Source organism: Humulus lupulus, chromosome 2 (assembly GCF_963169125.1).
Source record: "Humulus lupulus chromosome 2, drHumLupu1.1, whole genome shotgun sequence".
Taxonomy (NCBI): Eukaryota; Viridiplantae; Streptophyta; class Magnoliopsida; order Rosales; family Cannabaceae; genus Humulus; species Humulus lupulus.
In genome coordinates, this window is record NC_084794.1 from 99,551,779 (window position 1) to 99,561,208 (window position 9,430).

The following is a 9,430-nucleotide window of genomic DNA, read 5'->3' on the forward strand; positions in this document are numbered from 1 at the left end:
CAAAACATACCATAACACTTTTTGACGTGTTAAGACCGACTATGTTATCGTAGGTCAGGGTACTTTACATAACACTTTATCATTGTTATACAGAATGTGTTATTATACTGTCAACGATAACACACTTTCTGTGTTATTTTAATAAATAGATAAGTGTTTAATTATATTATTTATAGTCGATTATATAACACAATTCAATACTTATAAATTTGTGTTATATTCCACTTTAGTATAACACATTTTTTGTGTTATATAATGAAGTTTGCATAACAAAATTCTTTACTTATAAAAAGTGTTATTGTAATAGATATTATAACACATTTTCGTATTATTTTAATATTTAGATAAGTTTAAATTCTCATTATATATTCATTTATATAACACTAATTTATTCTATTATTTTTTTATTTTTTTATTTATATAATTAAAATTAGCTTTCTAATATATACTAGCATCATCAGATGAACTTGATTTTCAAATAACAAAAAGTAAAAACATTCAACATTGTATTAACAATCCACAAATTAGTTCAAAACATTCAACACTGTCATCAACAACAAAATATTCTTTAAGTATTCAAGTAGTCTTAAATATTCAACATATTGAAAAGTTACTACTTTCAGCACAAAATATTCTACAGCTGCCCAACACAAAGCCTTCAAAATTAAGTATCATTTTCTATTTCGCTTGTCACATCTGTAAAATAAACAAAGAAATATTTTATTGTTATTATCTAGCATCACAAATTACTTCAAGAAAAATGCTATGGAAATTATTTCCAAGAGAGGACACCACATACAAAATAATGAATTCACAACTACACCAAAGCAAACAAAGAAACCAAACACTAAATTATAAGACATTGGTTCTTTTTTTAGTATGAAAATGTACCTCTTGGAATAACTTTTTTAGAAGGCCATGCAACTGTGGAACCAACTGCTTTTTGTATTGTAAGCATCGCATTATTAGGACGAAATAAGTAAGATTCTGGTACAATATCAGCATCAACCCATACTCGCATAAAGTCTGGTCCAAGAGGCTTTCCATGTACAGTTAACTTTGGATCACTAGAATCTCAACGACCTTCAGCAACAATTACATCTGCCCAGTCAAGCAAGCAACAAGCATTCTTCGCTTCTGTAAAGTTATATCTTTTTTCTAGTGCAATACTCTACCAAATTGATTTTAAAGACAATATATTAATTTTTGTATTTGTTCTTCTAAAATGAATCATTAAAACAATAACAACTTTGATAATTTACCTTAGGGGAATGAATATTGTTTGATTGCGGTACATTGCGAGACTGTCCTTTGCTTGGTGTCACTTTACCACCAACCTAAATATAAAACCAAGATAAGTTTCATTGGAAGAAAAGAAAACTAAGGTTTACAAGTGCAAGATAGAATTACCACCAAGTGTTCTTTAAGTAGATTCATCATTTCAGTTATTTTGAGCTTCGTATTCTATTGCTCTTCTTCTAACTTGGAGATCTTGCTATTACACATATTAACAACAGTTAGCTTCGATGCCAGCTGCCACAAATCAAACTAGTACTACATACTATGTTATAAGTTTATATAATCACCAGCTGCCACAAATCTAAAGCTAGTGAGCACCATGACGTGAGGTGGTGATTAGTGCTCAAAAATATCATTTTATTAGTCTTAAAGTGTAAAATTAATTAAGTTTTAATTAATATTTTCATGGATTTATTGTCATATATTTTATATTTGAAAATATTAATTTTAATTTAATTTGTGTTTAATTTTCAGGAAATAAAATACATATTTTTGACACAAAGAAAAAGAAAGGAGAAAAAAAAGAATTAAAATTGAAGAAAGCATGAAGAAAATGGCATTTTTGAATATGAAATGGCCCAAAACTAGGCCCAAAATGGAGCCCAAACCCAAGCAATGGCTGCTCCCCCACGCTGCCACTTGGCAGCCCTCCATTCGGCCAGCCAAGCCACGCCAGCCGAGCCGCACGCCAGCCGAGCCGAGCCACCTAACGCAAGCTGTCAGCCGTCTGACGCGCCAGCTCCCTGTCACCTGCCACGCTCCAGCTGCGCATCCAACCAGAGCACGCCACTTGTCCCCTGTCGCCTGCCATGCTCCCCACGAGCCCGACCAGCTGCCTGCCACGATCAGCCTTTGTCTCCCACGGCTGAACACCATTTTCCCCACTTTGCACCTATTTTTCAGTCATTTTTCCCACTATATTGTACACGATTTTTCACATTTTGGGTCCTATTTTTACTATAAATAGAGGACCAAATGTAGGGAAAAAAGGATTAGATTGTGGAATGAGAGTAGAGAGTATTGTTGGAGAGAAAAACACTTATTTTTCCTATTTTTCTTTTATATTTTTGTGAGTGAAAACAATGCCTATTTTAGGCTAAATTCTCTTGTGGAAAGGCTAGAGTGGAGTTCATGTTTAACATTATATTTTTAATATATTAATTCTTTATTTTGTTCTTCATTTCTATATATTTGTTACAATTAAATTTATTTTCTGTTAATTTTTATTCTAAATTTATTATTATCTTTTACATAAGTCTAGTCATGCTCTTCTTATGTAATTTAAGTTTTTAATTTAATTTAGAATATTTGTTATATTATATGTTTTTTCCTGCATTCTGCCATTGGTATTTTGTCGCTTTAAAGTATATAATATGATAGGTTTTTTTAGAAGTTAGTATAATTTAATTAAAGAACATATTTTAAGGTGAGCTTTATTATATATATTTTCCAACTATAATTAATGGTGTAGAATTATAGTTGAGTATAATGAATCAATTTTATTAAAATATATATATATGTTTGCATGAATGAAACTTATGCCTTCCATATTTTCCTTCTGATTCTAATTCCTCGATTTTGTTTATTTAATGTTTATATTCTTTTTCAAAATTACATCATTTCAAAGTTTATTATTTCTGATTTACTAATCTTCCTTTTTACTTGTATTTTACCTCTCTGTGGATACGACATGACCCGATTACTACTGCGACCGCTTAGGAATTATTGGGCGATATCAGGTGGATATCATTTAATGAACCAAAATATAATGACCAAAAAACAAAAAATATAATATTGTCTCTGTACAGAACAACCCACTCATGAATGAGGGGTTTTGGAAGAGCAAATTGAAAGAAAAAAATGCTTAGCTTACCTTCTAAAGTTTTATCCTTTTTAGCCCTTAATCTTTTTCTTTGCAAATCTCTTGCTCAATCATCTTTACATATATCATTCAAAGCTTTAAAGTAGTATAAATCTATTCATTTTCCCAAGAAGCTAAGAATTTAATATTAATTACATTATCTTTATCATCTAAATAGAGAAATGTAAGTAACTAATACACAAACAGAAGACAATTGAAGAGTCCAGAGACACAGTGTTATAGACCCAAAAATTTAAGCAATCACTAAAGAAGTGTAATATAAATAATATTATAGTAGTAGCTAGTTTGCTAACAAAAAATCAGAGCCTCACAAGATTATCTGAAAACGCTAATATAGGTCCTCAAAAGTCCAATGGTCAAAATGGATAGACATCCCAAAACCTTAATAGTATAAATTAATCAACACACACACATATATATATATATACTTATTTCAACTATTCCAAGGCAAACAAACCCTTCTTAAAAAAAATGCAAATTTATCTAACCTGAGTTTACAAGTAGTTTTGGAAAACATTAAATTTTGTTTAGAAAATAAGAAGAGTCCCTACTATCCCACCTCTAAAGCTTCAAAACTTAAATCAATTACAACTTTGTTGTGGGCTTTTACGGAAAAGTCACCCAAACACTAGAGGTTTTCTTCATTATATAAAGTTTTAGCCTTTTTTAATCACTAGTTGACTCTTACAATCACCATTTTACTCAAACCAGCGAGAACCAACGAGAATCAACAACTATAAAGACAAAGTAAAGTGGCCTGACATGAACAGAGAACAAAACACCAGCAGAAAAGCAAGCAAAGAAGAAAAACTAAGAATAGAAACAACAAGCCAAACCATGAGACTGAGGGGTCTCTCTACGCAAGTCTATTCCAGAAACTTAGTTAAGGCACACACAAACACAAACTCGCACACAAGTGTGGAGGTGAAGTAAAAGAATATGTGTGTGGGGGCAGAGTGTGAGATGGTTATAGGAAAGCCTCTACCAACCTTATGGAACTCTACTGTGAGCAGTGTCTTATTAGTAAGTAGGGTTTTCTTTTACCCTTTATTTTTCCTTCTCTTCCAATCAAAAGACAATCTTCAGTCTTCTACAACCATTATTCAAATATATATAAATGAAGAGCATATATGGCACTAAGGGGCCATTGATTTTGTCTGTTCGAACAAAGTAAAAAAATTCACAACAAATTAAAGCAACATATTTGTCATTTATTTATATAGGTCTCTTAGAGTCATTTAAACAAAAACATTATGTGCAAACAAAGAAAGAAAACTATATATATATATATATATATATATGAACATAAAAACCATACCCATTTCACTGAAAGCAAACAAAAGAGACAGAGACAAAACAAATGACAATAACAAATCACTAACATAGACTAAATCAATATCAAACAGATCTAACACGTTTATATTTCGACATGCCAAGAGACCCATTTAAATATAATAAAGGAGTGTCCTTGAGTATGAATGAGTCTATGATAAAGACTAAATCAACCAATTAGATTTGCAACAGCAACAACAAAAAGTTCATTCATTATTGTTCCATTACCAGTAGATTACGTATATAACACAAGAATGAATTAAAAACAAAAGAGAGATTTTGTGTAACCAGAAAATAAGTGCATGCTCTCTCAGTGGAAGAAATTTATAACATGAAAAGAAAGGAAAAAAAAACCTGGAGACGAGGAGGGAGGTTGGGCTAATTGCCATTAGAGAGTTCTTTGTGAATGCCAACATCGAAATCCAGGGTATTTGAATAGTCTCAGTGGGTATGAATGTCTCCGTCAGCCTAAATCTGAGAAGAGATTTTCTAGTCAGAAGCTATCTCCTTTAACATCTATTTTTTTTTAAAAAAAAAAAAAAAAGCCTCAGAGCCATAGATAGTTTTCCAAACCATGAAATTGTCTTAGGAAGGGTACAATAATCACATTTAGAGCATCATAACACCAGCTGCGGAAATTATTGTTAACTGGACATTTTTTGCCTTTGAAAAAGAGAGTAAAGAAAAAATATTATTTTGTCAGTTAGGGACAAGTGAAGACAAGCATCTAATAACAACAATGAAATAACAAAAGAACCATATTTTGCTCTCAGAACTGCAATATGAGTTTTGCTCAATACACCAGAGCATACATTTAGTTCAAATATTGTTAGATATTAAATGTTTCATGACAACCATATGTGTGATAATCAGGAAAACCCCACTCTGAACTTTGTCACAGTTGTCTCAAATAAAATGAAGAAAAATTTATATAAGTTTCATGCAAGTCAATACCTGAAATCAAGAATTTCAACATCTAGGAGTAATTATACACAATTATGTTAGGAAAAGAGATGCTTACCGCCCATGTAAAAAGAAGGCTGACTTTTGCCCTTTCCTTTCCTGTGTTCACCAACTGAAAACAGACAAAGTTTACTAAGTAACTTTATAACAACGATATCAAATTCGTAAATTTATGACTACAATGTCATATTCTAGATCATGCTAAAATATTCACATACTTATTTAAGTTACACTTATACATAATTTAAAAATTAATAACAAAATCAATTCACACAGGAGAAAATACAAGGAATGATATTCAGCATATAATCACACCGAACAACATACATGAGCAGGGGAATTAATTTCAATAATAAAGAAGGGCAGGAAGAAGCATCGTCTTTTTAAAAACTGTAATCAAAGGACTCATTTAACAATATACCCAAGTAGTAACCTGATACTTGCTTCTCTACTTATGCTTGACATAAACAACTCAGCAGAAATTTTAAGCGACTTACTGATTGTTCAACATGGATCCAATTCATCTGCCATTGATTCCATTTTCTGCATGAAGAAGTAAGCAATCCAATTCATGAATCAAGCTTTTGAAACTCATGAAACAACTTCAGTTACTAGTTCAGATCACATCAAACAAATTAGTTTCAAACACTACTATAAATAAGTAAGCAATCCAATTCACCAACATGCATTACACTAGTCATTATAGCTTAATCAAGGAAAATAACAATTAACGCTTTCCTTAAATATTTCACTCTAATGAGAACTTAGCTAAATATTTGTACTTATTTGGCTGCAACTTGTTGTTTTAAATTTTCACCTCAAATATCTTGTTGGAGCGAGCTGATTTTTTTCTGGAATTGCATTGATTCCTTGTTGCGTTGGGACACACCATTTTTTTTTAAAACACATGTTGGGGCTTACATGTTTTTCTGTTGTAATATCAAAGTGTACCATTGATTCGTTTTGCACCTTCTAGAAATTCCTCTATTATATCTGTTGTTCTGACAAAAAACTTTTGCATTCTTCAGGAAACCTTGTTCGGGGTATAAAATGAAAGAGATGACTGGTAGTGGAATTTTTGTAGGCAGTGGAGAAAATGAGGAATCAGAAGTTTGTAATGCCAGTGCTACCCCAAATAACAGAACTGGAATACACATGTATCAGGTACAAACAATTGGTTCTAATTACAATTTACAAAACGTGTGGTGAATGTCGTTCTAGGGGAAACATATCAGTTAATGTTTTATTTAATGGTTAAATAATTTAGTTGAGAAAATATATTTATTTAATGCTCCGAAAATAATTTAGAAATAAAAAATTTACATAGCAGAGTTGTATAAAGACTAAAGAAAAGAGATCAAATACACGATGGAGATCAAAGATTAAAGAACATAAACAAATAATAATAATAAAAAATTAACAATCGTGTCCTGAAATTCAACCCATTAGGGCATCAAAACCCCCCAAATGAGTCCAAAAAAGACTCACATCTCACTCAATCACAGCTCACACACTCCACATTCAACAATCCTAGCTCACAGCAATCAATTTATCATCCAAAAGAAAAAACGATGCCAAGAAAAGTTACTCACCCTTACACTGCAAAAGAAGATCAATCAGGGGAACCACGATGTTGTCCTCGTCACCTTCCTTAAGCTAAACCCAGAAAAAAGAAAAACAAATCCAAACGTACCATTTTGTTTCTGCCTCTGTTCTCCCAAGTCACACGAGCCCACAACCCCGCCTTTGCTCTCCCACAACCGCGACTCCATCGCCGGCACGACCCTCGCTAGTGCGTCCCCACTGTCGCAACCATTTTCCTGCAAGCCTCACCTGTCGCAACTCATCTGTACCACAATTATAAAGTACCTAAACCAACTTATTGAAAAGTAATTCAAGGAACAAATCTCAAATTCAAACTTTAACTAACCTCTTGCTTCACATTCTACCAGGTGAAAACATAGACAGAGAAATCCATTTACGTATATATGAGTTATAAGAAGGCACATTGATAATACTTGACATCCAGAAAAAACTATGATAGAAGACATTACTAGTAAACAAAGTAAGAACCTTTAAACAAAGAAAATCAAAGAGAAATTACAAGCAGAGAATTAAAGAGAATCAAAGATATCCACTAGATAATTAGATTACCTTATCCATTGACCATTCATACTCCAAGTCTAAGGAAAATACACTTTCTGTTTTTCTTTCCTACTTAAATGGAAAAATGTTTTTGTTGATGGATCCTTATTCCTAATCTTTCAATATAAAAAGAATAATTATATTAAAATTATATGTGGGTAGAGGTGCTGATATAAAAAGACAATTGAGATCAAATGAACTGACATATGTGAAGATTCACTTCACTTATATTAACTGGCTTTCAATAATTTATTCCCACAAGATAGAATATCTCATAAATACCAAACAAAAACAACAGAAAACCTTTCTCATAATGTAAAAGGTCATCCAAAACATTCAAAAACAATATCGTGTGGTCCATATGGTTTGGTGTCACACAACTAGTAATGAAGTCTGACACTTTAATTCATCCAAATTCCTTACATCGTGAACTCTTCTCATGTTGGCACATTCAGAAACAATTGTTGTAAACTGAAATATAAGCTAATAATTGCTCTAAAGTGAAGAATTTAGAAAAGAATTTGGAATTAACTGAGAAATAACAAACAGAGATCAAAATTATCGTTAGAGAGACTTGGGCTTCCTATTTCCCAAGACCAAAGAGATAACCAAGAAATGAAAAAAAAACAAGAAATAAATCTAATGTTGTACTATACCACGAGACTAAGAGAATCAGACCACCCAAATGGGTGGCCAATGAGTAATGAATTAACTTCCTATGTTTTGAGAATGAATAAGGGAAATTTCTTTAAATTTATACATAATATGTCTATATAAACATGTTTTGGTTTAATAAGAGTTGGTCATTACCTTAAGTGCTTCTCCACCAAAGAGAATCAAACCCATGTTACCAAGAATAAGAACCATAAACTAGAAAACCCAAGTGATGTAATACATTTTTGTTCCTTGCAAAAAAGAAAACAATTCAAGCATTTATTGAACTATGTTATGATTTATATGTGACGAAACCCCATAGACTCGATACCATGTCACAAGCTTTTAGCAACACAGTTGCTATTTTTCTCCTCCTGTTAGTTTAATTATGAGTCAAATATGTACAGTGCATAAATGGATATTAAAATTTATAGAATAGGAAGGACCATAAACCTGAAACTTTCCAAGATAGCAATTCCTGAGATGTAAAGGTATTCTTCTGAATCATATGGAAGATGGTTAAGTACATTTTGGTCTCTCAAAACGGTAACATCTACCACTCCCACAAGTCCTTGTTTGGAATCAGAACTAGAGGTGTCACCACCAGTTTCAACCTCAGCAACCAAGCAAGCATACCTATATTACGGATTCAAATAATGAATTGAATCAAACTTTTTTAAACTCTACTAAAAATTGTTCATCTCAGAAAGCTTCTATTGTACCTATCTTGGGGTGAGTTTCTAAGCTTATACATAAGCCCAGCAAGCACTTCGGCCTGTAAATAAAGCATATTAAACAATACTTTTTTCTTCCCTTTTTTTAAAGATAACCCATTAAATAAATATGTAAATATAACAAACGGAGAATAAAACAAACCTTAAATAACTCAAAGAAAAAGTCATTAAAGACAAAAGCAAATTCATAAAAAGCTTGAGCTTGAATATGAGATGCTTCTCTTATCTCATCACCAATTGGAGCCAACCTTCTGACCTTCCAACCAAACTCAGTAGCCAAACACCCCAACTCTACCTTAACATTAGTTACACATTGACTTGTCTCATTATTCTCTACAAGTCCCACTTCTCCAGCTGGCGAAGTAGAGCCAGCAGTACTGGAGTTATGCACCAGAAATAAGAAAACAATCAAATAAATAGA

General features: G+C 32.1%; 1 long non-coding RNA gene across 10 annotated transcripts; it reads right to left on the reverse strand.

Annotated features, from left to right (window-relative positions):
• Window positions 1-491: 491 nt before the first annotated feature.
• On the reverse strand, window positions 492-8,869 carry LOC133818278 (uncharacterized). 10 transcript variants are annotated; one of them, XR_009885867.1, is made up of 9 exons: window positions 8,729-8,869; window positions 7,069-7,323; window positions 5,974-6,019; window positions 5,535-5,588; window positions 4,868-4,987; window positions 1,411-1,495; window positions 1,263-1,337; window positions 892-1,171; window positions 492-696 (listed from the first exon to the last, which is right to left on the reverse strand). It is a non-coding gene; the product is annotated as an uncharacterized LOC133818278 (long non-coding RNA). The 10 variants fall into 10 exon arrangements; XR_009885864.1 differs by having other exon boundaries at window positions 8,432-8,865; XR_009885868.1 differs by adding an exon at window positions 5,087-5,176 and having other exon boundaries at window positions 7,069-8,865.
• Window positions 8,870-9,430: the final 561 nt, after the last annotated feature.